This window comes from Rattus rattus, chromosome 5, assembly GCF_011064425.1.
Source record: "Rattus rattus isolate New Zealand chromosome 5, Rrattus_CSIRO_v1, whole genome shotgun sequence".
Lineage (NCBI taxonomy): Eukaryota > Metazoa > Chordata > Mammalia > Rodentia > Muridae > Rattus > Rattus rattus.
Genome location: NC_046158.1, coordinates 119,743,023 through 119,770,859, shown reverse-complemented (window position 1 = coordinate 119,770,859; position 27,837 = coordinate 119,743,023). Strand labels below are relative to the sequence as shown.

General features: G+C 38.1%; 1 protein-coding gene and 1 long non-coding RNA gene across 2 annotated transcripts in view; both read right to left on the bottom strand.

Moving 5' to 3' along the window:
- The window catches only part of Macrod2 (mono-ADP ribosylhydrolase 2), a 2,209,545-nt gene that overhangs the window by 2,102,850 nt on the left and 78,858 nt on the right, over window positions 1-27,837 (bottom strand). The gene's annotated exons all lie outside the window — the stretch shown is intronic.
- Window positions 5,341-27,837, bottom strand: part of LOC116899999 — a 42,005-nt gene continuing 19,508 nt past the window's right edge. Inside the window, exon 2 of the long non-coding RNA XR_004387908.1 lies at window positions 5,341-5,459. This is a non-coding gene — a long non-coding RNA (uncharacterized LOC116899999). The remainder of the gene's footprint in view (window positions 5,460-27,837) is intronic.

The window sequence follows — 27,837 nt, the reverse complement described above, 5'->3', positions numbered from 1 at the left end:
ACCAAGTCATCATCACTGTGGGGATGAAAAAGGGCCATCTATCTTTAAAAGCCTTTTAAATATTTACTAGATCTAACACTACTAAGAAAGAAGGTAGCATTAATTCAAAGGCTTGGAAAACAGCCCTGCTTTTTCCTCTCAATACTTATGCATTTAAAGTATCTTTAACGCATTTAGAGTTCTTTACGGAGCAGCTGACAAATCATTTCTCCAAACTGGCAAAGTGTTGAAACCAGAATTTAAACAGAGTCAGCAGACAAAGATAGAAGGGAGGTGGCCTCTTGATGTCCCGTCTTACATAAATACATCACTAAAACATTTGGCTTCTCTTTGATATATGAACTGGAGTTATTAACAACTAAAACATAATACAATCAAATTCTGAGGAATTTTTTGATGGTATAGAGATTTTTGTAAATCAATGACCTTTTTTTTCTGTTTAACACATTTAGATTTTTATAATCACAGAACATATATACTACCTGTTTTCTTGGGGAGGATCTCCTTGATCATTTCCTATTTAATTGTTTTTCAGTTTTGTAAACTCTGAAACCACTTGCTGATACATTTGCATAAAATAAAATAATGTTAATCACGTATGTTTGCACTAGTATCTGCATATTGATTATGTCTGACAGGATTCAGAATATACTCTTGGAACTCGATGGCCACTAACCCCATACCACCACCAGGACCACAGGATGCAGTGCTGAGGTACTCTCCATCTAGGACTCCCAGGCGACTTTTCTGCACACTTGAAACACTCTTCTCTTCATTACTTGTGCTGAAGTACCTCGGCCACCTGAAGGAAGCTCCCTGGGAGGGTTTTGGCTAGCTCTTTTCTGTGCTCCTGACAGAGTTTTGGGTCCTCACATGAAAACTTTTTTTTTTTCTCCCAGTAATGACACCTTCCCACTAATGAAAGGCTTGCTAAAGCCTTCATCATTTCTCTTCTTACTAGTCCTAAATCTTTCTTTCCAGGCATCTCTTGATACCAAGAAAGATTGTGTGCATTATCGGTTTGCTTTTCTAATCATACCTTTAATACTTTACTTAAACTAGATCAGAAAATTAAGAGTTGTCTGATATGTATAATGATATTTGTGCTTTATCTACATCTACCCACTCATGCTAATTTTAACTTATGATAAAAAGAAATTAAGTTGTTCTGATAACTGAAATGGTTATCAATTCAGAATGGAAAATGCAAGCACACAGTGATCAGTACCATTGGCCATTTATGTTTTCAATAATAAAAATATCAGAGTTAGCAAGGTCATGCCCTCACCATCAACAAATTATAGTCCGGTATGATTAGAAGTAGTCAATACCAATGTAAACTTATAGAGGACAAAAAGAAGAAAAAAGTCACTCAATGTTAAGCAATTTAATTTATTCAAGGCATTAAGACGTCTAATGTTAAAGGCAACAGAACTGTTTATGTTAACAGGATGAAAAATTCTGCTCGATGTGCCAGAATTTGTTTCATTTGCTTAAAAAGTTAGAAAGGGGAGAAAAATAAAGACATGAGGCTTCTGAAAAGTGCTTTTATTGAGTGTGGGTTAATGTTGCCTTTAACTTGACTGCATTGAAAAAGATCTATTACAGGAAATTATGCCCTTAGATTGTCTTGGGGGAATGTCCAGAGATGATCAGCTAGAGGAGAGAGCATCACCCTGCAGTGGGCACCATCCCAGAGGCTGGCACCCAGACAGAATGGAAAGGGAAAGGAAATTCCCATAGCACACTCATCTGTCTTTCTGTTTCTGACCACTGTGAGGTGAGCTACTTTCCTGAGCCATGCCAAGGCTGAAACCCCTGGAAGCAGGAGTCACAATAAACACCTCCCCTCTCTATACACGCACCCCTTATAGCGTGGTTTTCTCTGGTGTCTTGTCATTTATCTAACACAATGAGTCAAAAATGCTGCCACCCGTAGACACATACAAGGGAGTATGAACCTAATGAATAAGCAACTTGAATACTAACATAGGAGAGAGCAAAATCAATTAAGAGCTTAATTATCAAAGTGTTTCCAAAGGTATGATTGCAGATAGATTTTTATACTAAAACTAGCTTTTAAAAATAATTCTTTTGCTTCCTCCTTTGGCAATAATTATGAAATTGCACTAAAAATATACATGAATCAAAGTCAGAGCATAATACTTACAGATGGGATTCTTTCTAAGACGTAGCTACAATATAAGGCCCAGTTTCATGGCTAAGTATATGAAAATGGTTGGTCTTTTTTTTATTTCCTGGTTTACACTTAAAAGTCAAACTCTTTCCTGGTCTAATAGCACAGGTTCCTGGTCTTCGATAGATTTGAGTATAAAGCCAGAGAACCCTCCATAGGAGAATTCTCATAATTCTGATACATAATATCACTGTGTAATTCAGGGTTCCCTATAAAAATAATGACCATAACTGTACAATTTGTACAAAATTCTTTAAATGTTTAAATGTAGAGTAGATGATGAAAAAGCTAACATGTTGCCTATGTATGTGGTTATTGGAAAAATCTGTTTTGCTATATATGATGTACTGAGATATCGGGGAAAGATGCTATAAGACACTAAGCAGAATGTTACCTCATTTAAAATGAAGATGTAACTGTTTTTGTTTTATGTATATGACTGTTCTACTGGCACATATGTAAGTATATCACATGCATACCTAGTGCCAGCAGAGTCCAGAAGAGGGAATCAGATCCCCAGAAACTGGAGCAACAGAGTTGTGAGATGTAACCTGCCAAGTGTGTACTGGGGACTGAGCCTGGGTCCTCGGGAAGAGCAGCGAGTGTCTTTAACACTGACATATCTTTCTAGCCCCCCTAGTCCCATTTTTAAAAAATCAAATCAGTTGCAATAAAGGCTTAAAAACCTACATACTAAAATGTAACCATAATTATTCATGTCATAAAATTGTTGATGTCTCTAATTCTGTCGAAATTGTTTCTCTGCATTTCCTAATTTAAAATTTTTATTATATGAATTTGTATATTTGGGAAGTTATGTGTGTACCACAGCACACACAGATGACATCTTTCAAGAGTTGGTTTTTTCCTTCTGTGTGAGTTCCAGTGATCTAACTCATGTTCTCAGGCTTGATAGCAAGCACCTTCACCCACTGAGCCATCTTGCTGGTCCTATATTTCTACTTCTTTCTAATACATATTCATTTTTCTATTTAAAACAGGCCTGTGTTAAATTGCAATATTAGTAGGAACTGCATATAAATTATAGAATGTTCCTATACAGAATTATTAATTTTAGAAAGAAAATGTAGGAGTAATGTGCTTTTCTTATGTAAGACGAGTGACGGTTTTGCTGCTATGGTTTACCTTGCCCCCTGTGCTAGATTTGCATTCATAGCTACTTACCAGTTGCAATCACTGCACTGGAAATAAATTTTACATCACCACTGTAATTTCCATACTCATCTCTCATATGATGAACTCATAGCTGACTGAAATCGCCATTGTTTTTCTTTTTTCTCTTCTTCTGTGCTTTTAATAGTAAAGAACTCTTCTTGTTAGTAAAAAGAATAAGCTTAACAATACTTTAGCCTAATGACTCTATCTAGGATGGCTTTTCCTTCAAAACAAACGTGAAGACAGGAACCCAAAGGGAAGGAGAAAGTTCAGAAAGAACCAAGCCCCGGAGGCTATGTATCTGTGCTGGGAAGAGGGGAGGGGTTTGGAGAGAGAACATGTAGCTGGTCTTCCTGGTAAGTTGGTGTTCTCTTTAATTAGAATGGAAAGGCAATTCCAAGGTAAGTAGGCAACGTCATGCTGTTGAACATAACACTCATTGTGAGAAGTATACTTTCCTCTAAACAGTGGGTTTCAGAGTCTTAAGGGAGAGTTTGGGTTCTACCCACTAAGTGTAGGCAGAAGAGCTCACTGCCAGGAAGAAAATAAAGTTACATGACAATACCCGCACAACGTCATGACTCAAACTCTCTGGCAAGAACTGTGTGTGCGTGTGTGTGTGTGTGTGTGTGTGTGTGTGTTGTGTGTGTGTGTGTGCGTGTGTGCGTGTGTGTGTATGTGTGTGTGTATGTGTGTGTGCGTGTGTGTGTGTGTGTGTGCGTGTGTATGTGCATGTGTGTGTGTATGTGCGTGTATGTGTGTGTGTGCATGTGTGTGTGTGTGTGTGTGTGTGTAGTGTGTGTGTGTGTGTGTGTGTGGTTGTGTGTGTGTGTGTGTGTGTGCGGTGTGTGTGTGTGTGTGTGTGTGTGTGTGTGTGTGTGTATTATTTGCACATGTGTCCTGGTGCCCAAAGATACCAGAACAAGACATAAGATCCCTTGGAGCTGTACTTACAAGCAGATGGTGTGAACTACCCAACAAGGATGCTGGAAACGAAGGGCTCTCCATAAGAGAACCAAGCATTCCTAACCCTGAGCTATCTCTGTAGACCCAGCAACCCAATTGTTAAACATAATCCTTTTAAATGTAATGTACCAGCAGTTATCTTCTTTATTTTAAAAAAGCATATCTAGATGAAGATTTGCCTAGCATGAACAAGATCCCAGGTTCACACTGTGAGAGTGTGAACCTAGAAATTACAGGGAAGCCACATTAATAATACGTCAATAACATGGCTGCCTAAATAGTATCAGAACAATACAATGTCAATAGACATGGTGCAAAAGAGGAAAAGTTCAATGAGTCCCACTCTTAAGAACTAAAGGCAACTAGGAATGGCTGAGGGAAAGATAATTAGTTTCTCCCAGGGATGAGCCCCTAACTCATTATCCACAACCAAGTAGACCAGCCCTGAAATCATATACACCCATGCCACACTAAATAAACTCAGCAAGTTTTATTTATATATTTATTCATGCATACTTATGTATATTTAACAACAATGGAGAATAAAGGTGATCAATTTGAGAGAGAGTGGGAAGGGACATATGAGTGGCTAGAGGGGAGGGGGGCTAAGATAATTATATTTTCACTTAAAATTCTTAAACAAATTTTTACAAATCCCAGCCTTGGTTCTCAGTTGCTAACGTCTTTGGCCATAGTTGGTGAGGAATAAGGAGTGAAATCAGAGTGTGCAGAGTGCAGGGAGAGGAAGAGCTACTGGAAAGAGTGGGAGGAGAGGAAGCAGGACGATGAGAGGACTGAGCATAGCGATGGGAGAACCCAGAGCCAGTGCTTAGCCGCTGGTTGGTAAGAAGAGATCTTTATAGACACAAGATGTTGTTCGTAATCTACAAATAAAATATAAAAAATAAAGTATTTTATCAGACTTTAAAATCTGACACTTATATAGAAAAATATCAAATTTCCTTTTTCTTCTCTTTTAAAAATAAAAATAGACACAAGAATAGAAAGAAAACTAAAACTTTATACTGACTCATTTACTTAAAATTGGTCACTTCTGTGCAAAACTACACCAAGGACAACAATCAGCCGTACATAATCTTCCCTCAGAGTGCTTTTGTACCTGGAATAAAATAAATAAGTAAAATAAATAAAAGCATAGAAAATAATTTCAGTAGAATACACAGAATAATAAATACCAAACAGTAAAACAAAACCAAAATGTTCTCTGCTCCTCTAAATTGGTAAGTTTCTTTATAAAATCTATTCCCAAACACATTCAAATGAAATTCAGGTGGTACGAAAGCAAATCTTTCTGCTTACACAAAATCCTTTTCACCAGAGGTGAGTGGTTTTACTGAAAAGAAACTGAGCAGTGTACTCTTCAAACATGGATTTTGAGGGACTACATGACAGTGTACCATCGCTGACTGAAGGAAAATTGTCCAGGATTGATGACAGTATATAAGAAAGCCCACGGGAAAAAGTCAACATGTTCAAACTATTTGCTGAGCAAAGAACATCAAAAAAGACATGATTTGACAAATTCTTACAAATAATTAGATTAAGTAATAGGCTACTTGAGACCCATTCAAGAAGTCAGAAAATAACTCAAGCCAAAGATAATTTTTTTCCTCAGCTTAAATAGCACCATTGTTAGATTTTAAAAGATTTTAAATTTTTGGTATTTAAAATCAACAAATTTAAATATAGCCAACTTCTTTGAAATAGTCATATGGAAACCAGCTACCACAGAAGTATTCTAAATTATATATGTGCAAATACGAAAAGAACAAAATGGAGTTATTCTAATACAGGGCAACAATGCACTGAAGTATACACCACAAGATAAACATAAAAAGCCCAGTGGCAGGAATGGGCTACATCTTATGGGGTTTGGGGCATTTGAAGTCCCATAGACGCCATCTACCTCAAATGTTACAGGCTATTGCAATTGCTTTGGTTATTCTCCAGATCCTGACAGCAAGTAAGACTCTATTGTTGAAGAGAACACATACTGGAGGCAGAGGCCACAGTGAAAGTGAGGTGGGAGTTTCATCCCTGCTGACAGGTTTTCATGGTGCTTGAAGATATTGCCCATGCAGCCAGATTAGACAAACAATCATTAGTCATTTCGATCTCTGAATGCTGCACAATGGGCCAACTGGTATAGTAATGATAAGAACACCATTGGAATGACCAATCGCTTTCTGATTATATTTAAGTCATCCTCCATATGACGAAAGACAAAACTGGCACTTCTATAGGGTCAGGAGCCTGTGTCTAGGCAGGTTACACAACCGAAGGGAGAACCTAGTACTATTAGTCTACTAAATAGGCAAAGTAGTATGCACTCCTGATAACATCATTGTATCCACAGACTGGCGCAACTCTCACTTGAGAAGTCTCCTTGCTATAGATGATAAGAAGCCTGCAAGTGGTCAACATGTAGAGAACAACAGACTTCAGAATTCCCAGCCCTACCTGGGACATCTATATTATATATTATATATTGCCCCCAAGGCTCAGGGATCGTTGGGAAGACAGGGCAAAAGGACTGGATTATAAGAGTCAGAAGTGGCAGATGACTACAAGGAAACCCTGTGTGAGCACGGCAGGGCAGCTGCACACATGAACTCAGAGTGGTTGTGACAGCATACACAAAATCCTGTGTGAGACAAAACAAGAGCAAATGTCAGCCTGGAGAGAAGAGTTACACACAGCACCACCTCTAGCTATTGGCAAATGCTGACTTCTAGAAGAGGAAAATACAGTTTTCTCTCAGAGTGTAGGAAAAGTTGACCACACTCCAGTAGAAGACCACACATCCAAGCACAAATTGAACTTGAGAGGTTCGAAAGAAAAAGGAGTGGGTACACAAAGTTGGATGGTTTGGAAGGAGGTTTAGATCTTGGAAAAACTAGGAGTTAAGAAGACTATGATCAAAACACATACAAAACCCTTGTAGAACTAGTAAGTTCACAAAAAGACTCCCAACCAGTTAATTAGATGACAAGATGGATGACGCAGAGCACGGGCACTTCACAACCAGCCCTCTGTTTCCTACTGCTCCTTCAGCTAAGATGCAGATGGGCCTTCACCTCACTCTCTGTCTTCAATTCAATGTCATAATAAAGGAAACTATAGTTTCTTATCAATTATTACTTTTAAGTCCTAGTATTGATTCTATATAGGAGAACAGTCTAGACAAAAGACATGGATGAAGTTAAACTGTCCAAGGTGACTAGACAGATGATACCTTTTGTACTGATGCAAGCAGACCTTCTGTTTAATTTATAGGAAATCTGTCCATGGTTTTAAAGACTATAATTTGAAAAGTCATTAAATGTGAAAACTTCATACCAAATTTGTATAGACCAAGGATTGTGTTACAAGAACAACATTTTTAAAAACTGTCTTCCGAAAAAAATGATTTTGTTAAAATTACAACTCAGATGGATCCTATTGTAAAGCACTTGTTTTGTAGTAGCATATTTAATTGCAAGAATCATCAAAGCCATTTAATTATGGTAACTTTATTAAGCAACACATGGGGAACATGGCAGATATGATATGCCGTAAAAAAAAAGCAGAGGAGATATTTATAAACTCAGTTTATCTCACCAGACTTGAGCCATAAATTAAATAAACTGGAAAAAAATCTATAGAAAAAAGTTAGGAGAGCAGACGTGCTAATTAAACGTGTACTTTGGCAATGGAGGTTAGCAGGAACGATATAAACACAGTGCAGCTGCCACTGTTGTTCAAGGTGTTGATGATGAACACAATGTTACAGGAGAACCAGCTTCTTCATACCATTAAAAGGTAAAACTCAACCACAATGCTTAGATGAACCACTAAAGCATAGATTTAAGTAAAGGCCAATTTTTTCTTTTATTATATAGTTTTTTTATAAATGTTATCCCTTATTACTTGAGGCATATTAGCAAGTCATTTACTGTATCAAAAAAAAAAATTCGTGGCAGAAGCTGAGGGTGAAAACAGGCTAACAGACTTAAGACTTAGTGGGTTTAACTACTTGTTTAATGAGCTAAGTGTGTGTCTTCAGAGTGAAAAAACAACTTATCCATACGATGTTCGAAATGGTAACAGAGCTCTAAGCCACAGGTATTCCAAGTGAAACCTAAATAAACTAAAGCAGACAATTTTATGCATTTCAACATATTTGCTAAAATAATACAGAGCCTGGCTTTTGAAACTGACAGGGGATTTTGAAAACAGGTTTCGAATTTTTCAGGAAATTAATCCATATTTTGGAATATGTGTGATTCTTACTTTCAGTAAACACAAATGTGTTATCTGTACATATTCTTTTCTCGTGTATATTTATCATGTGTTTGCCTGTATGTTGTGGCACTCCTGGAGAGGTCACAAGATAACTCAGAGGGGTCAGATCTCAGCTCTCTCCTTTTGCAATGTGGGTTCCAGGGATGAAACTCAGGGCTTAAGGGTTGGTAGTAAACAGTTTTATCAGCCTGACCCATCTTACTGGTCCAATTTACTGGTAAGTTTGTTTTTACCTTGAAGATGTGCATTTAACTCATTCAAACAAGTGGCTAAACCTTAATGGATTTATCCACCATTATTGTGGGAGATGAGCTCATGTACAGATCAGAAGACAACTTGGTAAAGGTGAATCCTGACCCTTTGCTAGCCCAAGTTTCCAAATGGAATTCATAGAGCTACAATCTTCAACAACAACAACAACAACAACAACAACAACACTTTTTATTAGACCTGTAAAGACAAAAATCTACCTTCCAGACAAAAATCTCTGTCTCTGGTGGAAGGTATCATAAAATATTATGCACATTTACACTAAATCATTCATATGTTCAAACATTCCATGAGCATTCTAACAGAGAATTTAAATTTGAGAAAGTACAATGGAAATATTGTATGAAGTTTTCAAATTACTAAGTTGGTAAATATTAAATACTGCAAAAATTAAGTTTGAAATGTAAAACAGAGTTAAAGTTCACCCTGGACTTCTAAGTATCCCTCTTATTAAACTCTGTTACCTGGGAATCTACTGATAAGAAAACATTAGAAACTGTTATTTCTAAAATTCTCTAGTATACATCTTAAACCTACTGTTAATAATTATACATACAGTAAACACAAGTAAACAAGTCAACTTTTCCTCAAAGATTTATCTTTCGACATCTATGAGAGAAATAAATACAGAAATTAACAGTGTTTTTGAACACCAACTCTGAGCTGGATCATAAACAAAACCTAAGCATGACATCAACTAATGTTTACTCGTACCTAACACAACGTGAAAGGAAACCTAGGGAAGCTAGAGAACACTACAGCCAAGAGGCAAGGCAAAGACTTAAGACAAACCGTAATTATCTTTAGTGAAAATAAAGCCATAGAAACTGTGCTGCAAGCTGAGACACAGGATGACTAAACATATGAGCCCTGTGAGAACTGTGTGGAAGTGAGAAGTATTCTGTAGGCAAAAGGGAGACAGTACAGTGGGCAATGCTCCCAGAGTTATGTGCCATAAAGCTCTGCTGACACAAATAACACACCGGTGTGCTTGTCTCTCCCTGCTCTCAACCATCTTCATCAACAAAACATGTAGGCTATTTCTAAAGATCACTGAACAAATAGGAAATGTTTTCTAGTATAAAAATTTAAAACTCTGACTGCTTAACAATATTATCGGCCTGGAATACGGGGCGGTGACAAACGTGCTTAGTATGCATGAAGTTCTCAGTTCCATCCACGGCATTACAAAAATACAGAGCCTAACGTACTTAACTATTAACTCAATTACTTGGTCCCTGGCTGTACCTTAATCTCCGTGAAGAGGCATCCAAGCCCAGGACCCTATCTTCTTACATTCAGTGCCTAATCCCAATACCAAACATTTGGGTAGTGCCTATTAGCTGAGTGGATAAAAAGTGAATGAAGGCACAGTAAAACATAAAAAAATAAGTGAATGAAGAAAAACAGGTCAAAAGAAAGACTGAGCCAAAAGACTAAGAAAACTCTACAGTTTTCTTATTCTACAGTGGGCAGAACTAAAATCCCATTAAGATGGTAAAATTCAGTAAGTGCTTTTATTAAAAATGTAACTTATGAAAAGCAGTGATGTCAGGCCAAGCTTTAAGAAAATGGGAAAGTGTGCAATATATCTTTTGCAATACATGTATCTTCACACAATTATTTCAGTTTTGATTATTCTTTGAAAAAAAAATATATATATATATCCCAATTAGTTACCTAGGCCGCTCATAAATTGCCCTTAATACAAGAAAAAAAGCAATTTTGGCTAATGGCATTCTTAAATACATACTCATCCACATCTATTCAAGCACTAGGATATTTTTTTCTAAAACATCCTTAAAAATATGAGTTTCTAGAAATGAAAGATGCAAAGGGTATAAAATTTAGATTAAATTAGGAGGGGGATGTTGTACAGTGTACATTCCGTCCATTTTTTATCCACACATTTTCCAACATTGACACTTTACCTTATTTATAACATAGTTCCATATCTACATAGTTACATATTTAATTCTAGATGAATATACTTCATTTGCTAACTTTTCCAGAAAAATAATTTTAGACATGCAAAAGATCATAAAAGATCATTATTTCACAGTGGCCTTGATGAGGCTTCACATTTTAAAGTGTGCATGAACTTAGATACTACTAAGTGATCACATTCAGGAGAAAAGAAGATACAAAATGTTTTTATCAAACTGGAAATTCTTGCATTGATTTTTCTTTTCTTCACACAAGTGGTCATTAAACACAAATTCCACACATATTAGACACATTTGTAAAAATGTTCACATTAAACAGAATTATCACAGTGTTGTAAAATGTCAGCCTCACTTCAGATTCCTGCTGGTTAGTGATCTCACTCTCTTATCAAGCATGTGAAATGCTCTCTTCAAACTGAATGTGGCTGCTAGGTGGCTCCACAAGCCCTGCTTGCTTAACGACAGTACTATCAGGAAATAGGGGTCTCTCTGACAAAGTAACCTACCGCATTTCCCAGAACATCACACGGAACAGCCAGACTCGTGATAAATCCCTCCAATAGTGGGAAAACAGTGCCCTTCAAGAAACACGACCTATTGACTAATACACTGAAAATGTACAAGGCCAGCTCCTAAAAACAAGCTGTAATAACGTGACTCCCATGAATTAGCTGGCAAGCTTCTCCCTCATCAAATTCACAGTCTACTTACTTTTAAAGAATGTAGGCATTCAGACATACAGGAAAAGAGGAAGGAAGGAAGGAAGGAAGGAAGGAAGGAAGGAAGGAAGGAAGGAAGGAAAGAGTTGTACTAATTTATTACATAATGCTATATTAGTCTGCCAGGGATACTTTCAGGCATTTTGTATATATATATGTACCCACCCTAAGGATTGCTCAATTTATGCTTTTATAATCCCTACTATATAGACATTCTGAGTATTATTCTAACCACAAGTGAATATAAAATGGACCTAAGAAATAAGAATTTCAGATACTATTTATACATAACAATAATAATTTTTATTATTATTAATGAAGCTCTGATCAATCTCAGATTTATCATGAACTTAGCAGGTAGAAGATGCAAGTTCTGGAAGCAGTAGCAACTGCAAGCATCACGTTATACTACTGCCATCAGCCTTTTAAGACCATCACTTTTCTTAGTAAAACAGTGAGTGCGGCTGATGCAGCACAATGTAACGTGACAGAGCTCTTGGAAACATCCAGGCATGCTACAGCCATTGCCAGGCAAGACACACCAGTGCCCTCCTTCACAGAAGGGAGCCAGGGAGCATGGTCGGGTGGCATAATAGAAAGAAAATGACTTGGGGGGTCCCCGGGCAGTTGCCCAGGTGATAAGAAAGCTCTAAGCTGAAAAGCCTGTGGTCGCTAAGCAGCAGCAGAGACAAGGAGAGATTCCAGCCAGCTTCACAGCACCTGCAGTAAGTTCTGATTGGTGGAATCACAGCACACCCTGGTGACAAAAACAGGCTACCTCTGGCTGGCCTGAAGCTCCGCTAAACGCAAAGCAGAACAAGCTACACAAGCCTTCCATCTTCCTGAAAAGATCACAGACAATGAATAGGAAAACCAAAGCAAGCAAGCGACACAAACGCGAAGGTTCTGAAGTCAGCTAGCTGTCACTTCCCTGCAGCGTGGCCTTGGGGAAGTTTTTAGATTGTAACTCAATTTCACATTTAAAAAAAAAAGTCCTCACTTTATGTAGTACCTGTAAGAATCAAAGAAAACAGTTGTAACATGCTTGGTACAGAGCCTTGTAAACAGAAAGAAATATACAGACTCATGCAAATGAGTGGATGAGGTTAATGTAAAGCTAGGATTAAGCTAAAAGAACGTCTATTTAAAATCAATAATATTCAAAAATATTCAGTTAAGGGCATGCGATGTGTCCTCCAGCACATGTGTCCCTTTCAATTTTTATAACAAGATTGTCTCCTTTCACAAACAAGACCAAAAATTGAGCCCCAAACAAAACTATGAAGTACAGTTCAGCAGTAGAAAGTTTACCTAATTTTGTGAGGTCCAAGGTTAGTCCCGTGTACCACGATTAAAAAAAGGAGGAGGGAGAAAAGGTGAGGACAGGAAAGGATGTGAAGTGGTACAGCCGGGAATCAGACCTGGATGTCACTAACCCAGACTTAGTGGGTTACACACTGACTCTACTGCTCTGGTGTTGTTTAAGATTGGGCAGCATCTCCTTTAGACAAGGCTGTCCTCCAATTTGCCAAACATGTTGCAAAGGATAACCCTGAACCTCGGTCCTCCTGCCCCTGCCTCCTAAGTGCTGGAGTTACAGACCTTAGCTGCCATGCTTGATTTAGACAGAGCTGGGGTTCAAAACTGAAAACCTCCTAAATGCTAGACAAGAGGTCCTCCCAATTAAGCTGCATGCCCAGGCTCTGGTCCCATTTCATGGCTGAGGAACCTGAAGTATCTCAGCTAAAGGCCTGTCCAAGGCTCATGGACTAATAAGGAGGTAAATCATCTAGAGTACTGGGAAGATGTTTATTTCTCTGTCCCACACAACTCGATAGATATAACATCACTGTCACTGGAGACCGTCTCTGGAGTCACAGTCTTTTAACTAGTAAAAAACAAACAAACCACCCTACCCACAGCATGCCCCAAATACTAGCAGAAAGGTCAGATATCTATCCAAAGAAGCATGCTAAAGTTTCTGTTTCTCCAACACGGAAGGGAAGGTGAATGAAGTTCCAGGTAAGTAAAGGAGCCCACTAGCTTCCTATCCTAGCTAAGCCTCTTGGTGACTGATGAAAGAACTTTCTCACCGTGCATTCCACTTTACCATGCCCAGACTGGAAAGGAAAGTAAAGGCAGACAATTCCCCATCCAAGGTTCGTCTAGAGGTCATCTCTCAGCAACCGGAGCAAAGGTCATACAGATACTATATAACCACACTCTGTAGCGAAAAACCAGCTATTTTATAGCAACAGTGAGAAGATGAAGGAATACTGAAACATTAACAACTCTAGTTTAGGGCCTCAGCATTGCACAAAAATAAATGTGTTTCTTTCCAGATGAACTGAATATCTAGATTTAATTCTACGCTAAGCCAAAAGAAAAACATTATTTTTGGGTCTTCTTTATGACTATTATTTCAGGCGCTTCCTTACACAACTCATAAAACAAAATGTCTATTTAAATTTCACAGGCTTCCATTCTAATGTCTTTTATAGATATTGAAATGTAAACAGTAATTTTTCTTTCAAAACAACAAATGCATGTTCAAGATATAGCATATACCTCTATTACAAAATGCTTTCCTTCCACTTTGAGATTTGGTTTTATGTATGGTAGAATCTCTGAACAATACAGTCTCAGACTATATGACAGTATTAACATAGTAACTATCAAAGGACAAAGGCACAAAGTAATAATTAATAACCACCTCATGCCATTCTAACATGTTATTCTAGCCACATTTTTGCGTTAACTTTTGTGTGTAGATACACAGTGAAAAGACATTGGCTAGAGTAGTTTCTCTAGCACCCAGAGGTCTTACCTGTGATCCTCACCCAAGGGCAAGATGGGGCTATATGTAAATTCTCTCAGCAAAGTTTTAGTAAATAATGCTGTATTATTAGCTACAACTGCCACATTAATTATGCCTAACAAAATAATTACCTAAAACAATTTCCAGAAAAAAAGGATTTATTTGGGCTCAAGGTGTCTGTTTGTCTATCATAGGACATAGTGGAGAAGAGCAGTCACATACATCCTGGCGATGAGGGAATGGGGAAAGGACCATCAAAGACATGGCATCCAGAGGCATGTTTACCAAGCCCTCAGACCCAGTCAGGTTGTAAAATGAGGATTTTCACAGTCACTACCTTGCAGTATGCTAATGAAGTAATTATTTAAAATCCATTTTGTTTCCCTTTGTGATATGATGATTTTCTGTAGAGGGTGTTTTGTCTCCTTTATCATTTGTGTAACAGCCATAGACGTTTTAGTTCCTACTTCCCAGGAGGTTTATAAAATTATTGCTCATAGTAATCAATTTTGAAATAACAATTTAACTTTGATTACATACAGAACTTCAACAGTTTCACTGAGTAAACCAGATTGAAACTGCTCTAAGTTTTTCTAGTGTTGTATGGAATTGCAGTTTTCAGACTAGCCAAGAATGATTTTATTTTACAAAGTAACAGCTTTGACCAGAGTTACTCCACTAAGAGTGTAAGTGCCAAGAAAGAATGACTCTGCACATCTTGTTTATGCAAGTGAGTAACCACCATCTGCCAGCACTCTGCCGGCACAAACTGATCACTTATGTATGCCAACAAAGGACGACACTGGAATATATACCAAATCACGTACAAAGCAGATGTAAGAGCCTATCAATCATACCAGACGAAATGCCTTCACCTGTATTTGTAAAAGGAGTATGCTAAGACCAGATGACACGTGACACCACTCCTGGGGAGATACTGTCTTAGTTAATATTGCTGTGATGGTACCACCAACCACGGCAGCTTTTAGAAGGATGGATTCATCCAGTTCACAGTTTCAGAGAACTAGCAGTGCGCTGTGGTAGGGATACACGGCAGCAGGCTTCAGAGGGCATGGAGGCAGAACAGTTGAGAGTTCACATCTTATACTGCAAACAGGAAGCACAGAAAGCAGACTCAAAATGGCACATTTCTTATCCCTATGGCAGACACACTCCCTCCACCAAGGCCGTACCTCCTATGCCTGCCTCAATAGGACCACCAACCGAAAACAAAGTATTCCAATGCCCAAGAATATGGGTGGCATCTCGCTCATGTTAATATATGGTTACTCGTCCCAGATAGGGAATGATAGACCAGAGATGAGATATAACCAGAGTCCAGACTGATGAACCAAAGCATTTTCCTGGGGTAACTTAGGAACATGAGTAAGGACATATTTACAGCACACAAACCACACAAACATGGCTATATAACTGAAATGCACCTCAGCATGGGTAGCAGCTCACTAAGCTAGAAACTTGGAGTGCTAAGTGTAACCAGAAGGCAGCTAAATAATTAATGTGACTAGTAATTAATATGGTAATAAAACCCTGTGTTTGCCAACAGCAGCTATCGAAGGAAATCAGGACTATTTGGTAAATTACGACCAATGAAACTGATGTCATTTGTAAATGTATTGATTGTTCAATAAACTGTGACCCTGTAAAAAGACAGAGGTATCTATGTTTCTGACAAACCATGCACAATAATTTACCCTTGCCATTTTTGATGTCATAATTTATATAACATACTATCTTATGTTGTTATAGTGGCAGTTATTCAAAAGGTTTGCCTTGCAACTTTCATGCTAAACTAATAAATGATTTATATACCAATATTAGATCATCAGAACTCTCTAAATTGGACTGCATATTGGTGAGCCTTATGCATCTACATATTTTCATCTTATGAACTAGCATCCATTCATTTTATCTAGAAGATTTCCCTTTAGCCATTCTAAGAAAGAGCTAATGATGAACTCTCTGAATATTTCTTTGAGAAATTCTTTGTTTTTCTATCACTTTTTGAGTGACAACTGCTCTGAGTATTCTTGGTCGGTACTATTTTTCTCTCAACATTTTAACAAACCACCACACTTCTTTATTTTCTTTTACATTTTTTCTTTTACTGGATTTTTTTAATTACATTTTAAATGTTATCCTCTTTCCTGGTTTCCCTCCAGAAACCTGCTATCCTATCCTCCCTTCCCCCTCTTCTGTAAAGGTGCTCCCTTTCATCCACCAACTCCCTCCACATCTCCCAGCTCTGACATTCCCCTATACTGAGGCATCGAACCTTGACAGGACGAAGGGCCTCTCCTTCCACTGATGCCCGACAAGGCCATCCTCTGCTGCATATGCAGATGGAGCCATAGGTCCATCCCTGTATACTTTTTGGATGGTGGTTTAGTACCTGAGAACTCTGGGGGAGGTCTGGTTGGTTGATATTGTTGTTCTTCTTATGGGGTTACAAACCCATTCAGCTCCTTCAGTCCTTTCTCTAACTCCTACATTAGGGACCTTGTTCACAGTCCAATGGTTGACTGCGAGCATCCCCCTCTATATTTGTCATCCTCTGGCAGAGCCTCTCAGAAGACAGCTATATCAGGTCCCTGTCCTCGTGCACTTCTTGGCATCTGCAATATTGTCTGGGTTTGGTGTCTTTATATGGAATGGATCCCCAGGTGGAGCAGTCTCTGGATGGCATTTCCTTCAGTCTCTGTTCCAAACTTTGTCTCCTTATTTCCTCTTGTGAGTATTGCTTTTCCCCATTCTAAGAAGGTCTGAAGCATTCCCACTTTGGTCTTCCTTCTTCTTGAGCTCCATGTGGTATGTGAATTGTATCTTGGGTATTCCAAGCTTTGGAGCTAATAACCACTTAGCACTTAGCATACCTTGTATGTTCTTTTGTGATTGGGTTACCTCATTCAGGATGATATTTTCTAGCTCCACCCACTTGTCTAAGAATTTCATAATAGCCAGAAGCTGGAAAGAATCCAGATGTCCTTCAACAGATGAATGGATACAGAAAATCCAGGACATTTACACAATGGAGTACTACTCAGCTGTTAAACCACCATACTCCTACAAGTTTTCTGTTGAAAAAAAGAAACCAATAGCCTTCCGTGTCTCCTGTATCTTGAGGCTTAATAATTTGGTTGTAATACATCTTAGAGACATCTTTAGGTAGGATCTGATTAAAGATATTTAACTTTCATGGCTGTGTAAGGATTGAATTGACTCAGAACCCCCCAAGACCAAATTCTTAGCTCAAAGAAGACTTACTTGCCCCCGAGGGACAAAGGGCAGCTAATAAGAGACAAAGAGAGCAGATAGAGGATGAGAAAAAAGGGTGAAGGGAACAAAGGAGAGGGGAGAAAAGTGGCAAAGAAGAGGTGTGAAATAATTGTCCCAGGGACAAAGGACTGCCTCAGAATAGACAAGAGCGATGTGGCCCATAGCCAAATGGAAGCTTATGAAAGTAAAAGGGGAACCTCCATGTTAAGAAGAAGTGTTGAATTTTAATTGGACATGTTGATTAGGTGAGCCAAAGGGGGCTTCTGATTTCTGGACTTCAATACTTTGATAGCTACATCTTGGTAGTCAGCCTTAGGAGGAATAAGGAAATGGACAGCGGTGACAAGCTCTAGGGATGTGATCTAATAGTTTTTAGCAAGGCAGCAGGAATTGGGGAGAAGGGCAAGACCTGCCAGAGCTGTGTGCTAGTGTCCCTTCATCATGTTCAATATCTACCCTCAGATTTGAAAGGTTTTCAGCCATTATTTCTTTAAATACACTTTCCCCCTAGTTTTATAGGAGTGAGGTCTTGCTCCTCTAAAATCCTCATAATGGACATGATAGTTCTGATAGTGTGACCAGTGTCCCACAGGTCCCTACTCTTTTCTCTCTTCTGAATAGACATTTTCTCATGAGTTCTTTATAGAGATTCCTCAGTTTAATAAGCCTGATATCAATGCTCTCTAAATATTTCATTCATTTCATACTGTGTTCTTCACCCAGAATTTCTGTTTGGTGTTTTCATATTAATAATTTCAATCTCCTTTTTAGAGTTTCTGGATTTGTTCATGCATTATTTTTGAGTATCACTGAGCCTTCTCTACAGCTCTGTGTCCATGGCACATTGAGTATGTATTTTCTTTACTTATAATATCTTTGGAATTAGATTTAAGAAGTACTAATTGTGATGTACATGAATCATGTAAGTTATAAAATAACTCATGTCTTTTTCAATACAGAAAGAACAGAGATAATTCATGAATAATATCAGTTACACAGTAAATAAAGCTTTATATCACATATTATTATTCATTATATGAAACAATGAAATAATGAGACACAGCTGCCTCACCCCTCCATTAATTTTATGTGTAACTGTTACCCTTGTTCCCATGGGAATTTTGTATTTCTTACCTACTTGATGAACAGCATCAATGGAATAAATTATAAAATGATTTCTCCATTTCACAGCATGGAAGTCATTTAAAACTATCTTCTTATTGGTATGAATTTTTGTCATTCTCCTCATAAATGAAAAGGAGGTTACTGCTGACCAGACTCTAGTTAAATATAATTGAACATATTAGACTCCTATAATACTTGGAGCATGAAAACAACTGCCACTGCTGCTGAAAGAGCACGCTTCTCTCAGTAAAATAATAAGAGTTAAGTGTTATGGGGAAAATATAATCTCTTCAGCAACTTCTAAAGTGTGTTTTAAGTCAAAAGTCTATTTCCAGATTATTATTCAGAAAATTGAAGTCTAAATCGATGTATAAGGTTCTGTCAAACTCCAACTCTGGATTGATATAAAATAGGCTGCCAATTATTGTTAAGATCATGTATAAGATCTTTGCTCAGAAAACTATGTAGCCAACACTGGATTCCTGAGAAAGCAGATCTCTTCTCCAAGATGAGCACGCAGAATGTTAACTTTGATTAACTTTGGGATCAAACCTATGGAAAAACAAGAAGTCTGGATAGAGAAAAAGTCACCTAGAAAACTTCCTGGGTGATGCCACAGGAACACAGGATGTAGATTGCCCCTCATAGTTGTCCCTAATCAGGCCAAGATAGCCAGACCATAATAGTCACGTCACAATCAGTGATGACAGTGGGCCTAATTGGGAAAGAGGTTATACTCACCACACAGCATCTTAGCAGCCGACTTAGCTCCTCATGTTGTATTCAGAGGAGTGAAGACAAAAGTTCCATTATCCAGATGCTCTGTGATTTCCAGAGAGCCCAGATCACAACAAAAATGATAACAACGTAAAAATATTATAAGCCCAAAGTGGACTTGATACACCTATCCTACAAGACATCCTGTGGACTCTCTGGTATTCTTTATTTGTATTGATGACTGAAAGTTCAGTTCACTGCTGCTGCCACTGAGGGAGAGAAGTACTATAACACATACTACTAGTCCTAGAAAAAAACAAACTGCAAAACTTACATAAGTTTCTGCTAAATTTTATTACTTTCACTAATCATAAATTAGTAAGAAACACAAGCTGAAGCATCACAAGCTTGGGACTGCCCATATCCACTACACTGAATTCAGAAATTAAAAATATATATCTTGGCAGGCTAATACCTGGCAACTATCTAGGAGCAGGGCCAGGTATGCATGTAGGCCAGAGGAAGTTTGCCAATGAGAAGACAGTCAGAGGAAGGTGCCCTGGGAGCTCACGTTATTATAAAGTAGAGATTTTAAACCAAGGTAACAAGTCCTAGCATGGTACATGTAAAATAGATAAAAGGCATGAACTTGAACTGTATGACAATGATGTCAAGCCTTTAACATCATTTAAGCTGGGTGAAAGTGGTGCAGCTTCAAACTTGCCCTCCAGACTTCGAAGTTATGCTCTCAGTCTACCTGGCAAGGCATTACAAGGTTCCAGACTATTGCCTACACTTCCAACCAGACCAACAATAAGGAAAGAAGAAAAGTTAAACTGGTTCCACCTGTATTGAAGCCATTTGGAAACAGCAGCATCATATATAATGGAGAACACTAACACATGAATGGGAATGGCATACCTGAAAGAAAACATGTAGGAAAAACTCATTCGTTTCATGAAAGTCATTGCATGCTGTGCTGGTCTGAATGAAAATGGCTCCCATAGACTTATAGGGAGTGGTATTATTGGAGATGTGGCCTTTTTGGAGTACGTGTGTCTTTATTGGAGGAAGCCTGTCACTGCAGGATGGGCTTCGAGGTTTCAGAAGCTCAAGCCAGGCCTAGAGGCTCACTGCCTCTTCCTGCTGCCTGGGGATCCAGATGTAGAACTCGCGGCTACCCCTCCATCACCATGTCTACTTGCATGCCATCATCCTTCCTGCCATGAAGAGAATGGTTTAAACCTCTGAACTGTAATCTGACCCCTATTAAATGTTTTCCTTTATAAGAATTGCTATGGTCATGATGTCTTCACAGCAATAGAAACCTGAACTAAGACAGATGTCTATACAGTATAGCCATCATGCAAGAGAAGAGACCAAAGTCAAAGAAATAATAGCAGTGTACCTTGTACCACTTAACTTCAAAACTATACCATTCCTCTGTGATTTAAGTAGAAAAACAGTCATAACACTGATGATCTTTAACATTCTTTTTCTACATGCTTCTACACACATCAGACTACAGGTTTTGCTGTGAACACATGAATATCTAGGCCTTTAAATGGCATATACTATTTCTGGGAAATGTATCTCACACAAAAATTGCCTTCTACTAGTAACATCACACACATGCACATGCGTGCATGTGCGCGTGCGCACGCACACACACACACACACACACACACACACACACACACACACACTCTCACACACACACTTTCTCTCATACACACACACCACCCCATCTTGTTTAACAAAGAAATGCATACTGAAGTAGTTGGGCTCTGCCTGGCATTATACAACGCAAGCTGGCACTAAGTATTTTTAAAGGGTTACATAAGCAGAGCTGATCTGCACAGCTTAATTTAGGACCATGAATTAAGATTGTGGAATGAGTGTAAACTACTGAAGATGAGAGAGAAAGGGGTCAGTGGAATGGTTCTTCTACAGTACTGTCTGTGGTCCTTTCTGCACAAGTTTCTGAAAAGTGGAGAAATCATTTTGTTGCATTTCCCATTGCTTTGTTTTTAAAATAAAAAGTGCAAGTTCTAACTTCCACATTTACATTAAAGATTGCAAAACACAGAAAAAGCAGACTCGAGGCTCTTCAACCCTGATGACAGTTTTAGTGGGGTGGTATCTTTCCACTTCATTCACCCTTCGGCTCTTCTCATACCTTCCACCATGTTTAGCTTACCCATGGCTCTTAATATTGTCTGGTACTGTAACACAGTTCCATCCTTGGATGTTATCTGTCGTTACCACTAGACTATAGGTTACAGGAGGGGAGCAACTTTATCTTGCTTGCTCCATTTCCTCCAGGATCCACAATAACACAGGGTATGGCCCTTTATCTGAATGCAAAAGATAAGAAATTTGTCAGAATGGTTACATTTTTTAAAACTTTGTAATATTTTTATACACATTATGAGGTATCTTTGGAAATGAAGCCAAATTTTAAGCATAAAATTCATTTATATTTCACATCTGCCTTATATACATTACATACTCAAAATCGTTTTACATAATTTTAGTATATCATCTCAGCACTCAGAAACTTTCAGATTTTGGAGCAGTTAGGATTTCAGAATTCCAGATTAGGGGTATATTTATAAATTTACAAATTTACTGAATTCACTGAGTATTTGTATTATAGGACTCATACTGATTGTTTTCATCATGATATTTGTAATTATATTGTTATTGCTTATTTATTAAAGATTATAATAGGATAAGGCCAGGTAAACTGTGCAACTAAGAATTTTTAAGTAGATAACTGTGATGGGTAATTTACAAGTCAATTTGATGGGGCCACAGGACACCCTAAAACTTAGTCAAGAGTTGATGGGGCAATGCTGTGAAGGAGCTTTATGAGATGGTGTTAGCATTGACACTGACAGATTGAGTAAATCAGACTGCTCTCTCCAGGGAGGAAAAGCCTCATCCAATTGGCTGAAGGCTTGAGTAGACCAAGAAGGCTAACCTCCCTGAAATAAGAGGCTTGATTGCCTTTCGATTCAAACTAAAACCAGCTCTCCCTGGCTCTCGAGCCCACAAGCCTTTGGATTAGAACTGTGCCAAGGAGCCTGTCACCCTCCACAATTACATTAACCAGTTCCTTACAGTGAATCCATAGAAACACATGTGTATTATCTCTGATTATCTAAAGAGCCCTAACTAATATAATCATCGTGCTTGAAACTATTTCCTGTCTGTGTATGTATAATACATGTATGTGTTGTACATGTGTGGGGTTGTACTTGCCTGTGTGACCAATGAAAGCAGAGAGCCACATCGAGGTCTTTTAATTTTTTTCATAAACAGGGACTCTTGCTGATACTGGAACTCACTGGCCAGGAAGCCCATAGAACCTGCCCATCTCCTCTTCACCAAATCGGAGAGTAAATACACACCTTGCTCAGTCTTTTACGAATGCTGAAGTTGCAAACTCTAGTTCTGATACTTTCACAATAAACATTTTATATATTGACCCAACCTCTCACAAGTTTCTCCTTTTAAAAGTAAAATGTAATGGGGTCCTCATTAACAAATGTGTCTTTTTATGCTCTTCAAAGTACTTGAACTATCAGCTGGAACATATCTGTTTAAATAGTTTATTTTTAATATATTTTAATTTTTTTATATTTTCTATGCATGAGTGCTTTGCTTATATGTGTGACTGTACTATATGTGTGCCTGGTGCCTGTAAGGACAAAAGAGGGTACTAGATCCCTTGGAACTGGATTTATAGATAATTGTGAGCCACTATGTGAATTCAGGGTACTGAACTCAAGTCCTCTGTAAAAGTAACAAGTGCCCTTAACCTTTGAGCATCTCTCCAGCCCCTGAATGAGTTGGCTCTTATGACAGCCATATTTGAGAATCAAGGGGTCTATTAAAGAGTTTGCCTTAAGAAATGGAAACCTAGAAATCTAAAACAGTAAGAATAAAATCTCTGATATATATACATACATACATACATACTTACACACGCAAAGAGAGACACACAACTGAGTCAACAAAATACATTTCAATATTTACTTAAAATTTAAATGCTGATAAGAATACCAAAGGACATGAAGTGTACAGCTATCCAAATATAGTAACAAGAAACTTCATATGCAAAGAATTGAATTTGGTTGAACAAACTCTTAGAAGTCTACATATGATGTTCTCCTTCTGAGTGTGAATAATCAAAACCTAACTGGGCCGAAAGTGCAATACTTAAGCTTACATTTCCTAGCATTATTTCACCAAAGCACTGAGACAGAAATGTCGCAGACAACTGCAAATTTGCATTTGAATGAGTGCTCATAAGCAAATGCCATTTAACTTACGTAAAAATACACACAAACTAATCTTGCTTGCTTTGAGTGAATTTACATAGTTTTACTATTTGACTGATGGCCAACTTATGAAGATTTTAAAATGTTTTTATCTTAAGCAAGATAAATAAAAAAAATACAATGTGGAAACATCAAAACTACCACATAGTTTCATGGTTCTCATAGTGACAGATTTTAAAGATAAATTTAAAAACCACTTAATTCTTTAAAGAAAACTTCTCATTGGGAAACTCCTCAGAGCTAAAGATATGGCTCTGCGAGTTAGAAGCACTTGCTACTCTCGAAGAGAGCCGGATGCAGGGTGCAGCACCGCACTGAGCGGCTCACAACTACCTGCATGTACAGCTCCAGAGAGTCCAGCGCCCTCTTCTGGCCTAGAGGCACCTGCATACAGTGCTGCACATAAAATTAAACAGAAATGCACATAATTAAAAATAAAACTGTAAAGGAAGAATGGTCCCTCAAAGTATGCATAATCATCTCCAAACATGATTTATCCCAGTTTGTTCCTATTTAGCTCAAATGTAAATGTAGGACATAAACCATCTTACTCTCCGCAGGATAATAATTGAGAAGCCCTGCTAATGCATTAGTCATGAACTGCCTAAAATAGTATTATTTCATTCAGGCTATCAAAACAGTAACAATATACTGCTTATCCTATGGTAAAAGTAAGCATTTTCTTGATTTAAGTACGCTCTGTTTGTGTCACCTACTTTTTACTGCTTTTCTCCCTCCTAATTAGAGCCATCTCTAATAATGTAAGGGAAGCTACTGCTAGCTAGACTTCAGTGACCCAGCTGAATTGTATTCAGATAGTAATATTTCTCACATTTATAATAACATTTTTGAGCCAAAATATTTTTGTTTTGTTCTTCTGTTGTTTACCACAACACTTATTTTTCTACCTCCATCGCCCTTTTCACTCTAGTATATATGCAGTATTAAATTATAGCTGCTTTTGATGTAATTATAACACACACACACACACACACACACACACACACACACACACCCCTACTATTGTAGTTCTTAGGTTTATAAAAGTAATTTCTAACATGTAGCAAATCAGGAAATGGAATTTTAAAATATGATAATATAAGAACAAAAATAAGAGTAGAGGTTTTTTTAGTAATTCGTTGTAGTTAACGCTGAAATGTAAGACACAGAGAGTAATAAAGGAACACATTAATTAATTCTATTCCTAGTGGGTATCTAGTCTCAATGGATGAGTAATAGAACAGGAGCTAACTCTCTACATATTACTGCTAAAGGTGGCCATGGCATAAAATAATAAACTTACAAGTCAATTAGTCTTTACAAAAAAGAAGTGAATAAACAGTTTGATGCTTATCCCATGAAATGGTCAGTCAATGTCCTGTTTATCTCATCTCAGCTACATATGCAGAAGACCTCAAATGGGGGTATGTTCAATTCACACAAATGGTAGAAACAGAGCATGGTGAAAGGATTATTGTTTGCTTTCTTGAACAAAGAAAGCTAAATGCAAGACAAAAAGGAAAAAGATAAAACTAAAATGTATCTCTTATTTTTTCTCATAAATTATCTATGAGTAAAAGTAATAAGAAAGTTAAAGCTTGGGCTAGAGAGATGGCTCAGCCGTTAAAGGATAGGCTCACAACCAAAAATATAAGGAAGTTAAAGCTCTCTGGGGAGGGGGAAGATGTGTTTTAGAGACCACTGTAGAAAGGTAAGCATCCTTTCAGGAAACTGCTAATCTACAATAAATTTGAGAGAAATTTACCACTGCCACTAACAGACATAACATTCCATCTCTTGGGTTGTACAGCTGCGCTGTTTAGGGTCTTCCAACTGATCAAGCTAGGGCCATCTTGGAAGATAAAGCCTCAATTGAGAAAACACCTCGATACGAGTGGCCTGTTCTTGACGATAGATATTAGATGGAGAGGGTCCACATCACTGCGGGTGCTACCATCCCAGGCTGGTGGTCCTGTGTATTATAAGAAAGCACCTGAGCAAGCCATGAGGAACAAACCAGTAAGCATCAGCTCCTGCCTCCAGGGTCCTGTCCAGTTTGAGCTCCTGCCTTGGCTTCCCTCGGTGGACTGTGATTCAGCCAAATAAACCCTTTCTCTTCTCAAGCTGGTTTTAGTCATGGTGTTAACCACAACCGTAGAAGCAAACAAAGCCAACGTCCTCTTTACAACTTCCTTTTCTTCCTCATCTCACCTTTCCTTCCTTCTCTTGCTTAACCATAGACCTGCTACAAATACCCACCACCACTGACCAGGCTTACTTGGCCATGCATTCAGAGAGGGGATGTCGCCCTTCTCAGCCACTGATGAACACTTCTACCTTCTGACTCAGATTACCGCTTTGATTGTTTGCTTCGGTTTTTAATTCTACTGTTTTAGAAAACTTTTAATATATTCTCTACAAAGAGTAACTGTAAAACATGGCATAGGTGTTGAGGAAGTAGAGCTGGTATCACACTGCTGCAATACTAGCAATGATGAGGGTCTTTGAGCAAAGAAAGTTGATCTAGAAGAGAAAGATCATAGCCAAAAATCACACAGGAGCTGACCACTTCAGGAACTTATGATGCAGGAGTGAAATTACAGAGGTGAAAAATGAACAGATGGGATTATTAAATAGTTGTACATAATTTCTACACAAGTTTCCAGTCATGCATTTGTTCTGTCCAAATATGCACTGTTCCCAGGAACAGAGAAGGATCCTTGACAGAAGGAAATTTTTCAGCATGCGTTCTAATGTTCTTAAGAGCTGAGCAGCTCATCTCATGCTTTCTCACAGGGAAATTAACCTGCTCTAAGAGGCTTGCTCCTGGGGACCTTAGAACAGATCTCTTCCAATGAGACAGTTCCATGTCTGTAAAATAAGGAAAAGGGAACTGAAAGTTGATACAGGAGGTAAAGGTGCTGAGCAGGTCACTGGTCAACATGAATAACATTTTAGAAACCCTTCCCTGCTGTCGCCCTAGGCACAGTAATTCTATAGCCTCTGTTTATAAAACCTGTTCCCTGTATACATGCTTTGTCAGACTTGATCTAAACAATGGCTCTAAAACTCTTAATATCTCCATGTTAAATATGAAGAGTGAGAGAGTTAGAGATGATGAAAGGAACAGAGAGAATCCAGATGCAAACTGCTGTAGTAATTGCAAGTGTTAAGACAGTTATTTTACTTGCAAATGTTCTGAAAGTAGACAAAAACAACAGCATTATAACCCTCTCAAGTTACTGAAGACAAAGTACTACATGGCCTATGTAACATTTATATCATAAAGAATATTTCACTTATACAATGGGAAGAAGTGAAGGGGAAAAAGATTTATTCATATGCCTGAATTACAATGAAATCCAGGGGCTGGAGAGATGGCTCAGTGGTTAAGAGCACTGACTGCCCTTCCAGAGGTCCTGAGTTCAAATCCCAGCAACCACATGGTGGCTCACAACCATCTGTTATGAGATCTGGTACCCTCTCCTGGTGTGTCTAAAGATAGCGACAGTATACTCATATATAATAAATAAATCTTTAAAAAAAAAAAACAAAAAAACAATGAAATCCAACCTTAAAACAGGAAGTAACTGAAGTAATTGTGATACCAGCTTCAGATTTTCAATATAAAAGAAATGAAAAATAGAAGTATATATTTAAGACATACAGTGAATGACATAAAATTAAAGGAATTTAACAACTAAAATAGTTTCATGCAAATAAAAGGTCAATACTTCTTTCTTAAAAGGTGTTAATGCCTCCTCCAAAGAAGCTGTGGAGAGGCACAGGTAATAATGCAGGCCAAACATGCACAAAGCCACATTCAGTTCCTCAGCACCAGGGGAGAGGGTTAGCAGAAGAAAAGGTGTCTCCAAAGCCCATACTTTCTATTGCAAGAACAAACCAAAATTACTCAATAACAGCACATTTTCAAATTTTCCAAATATCCCAA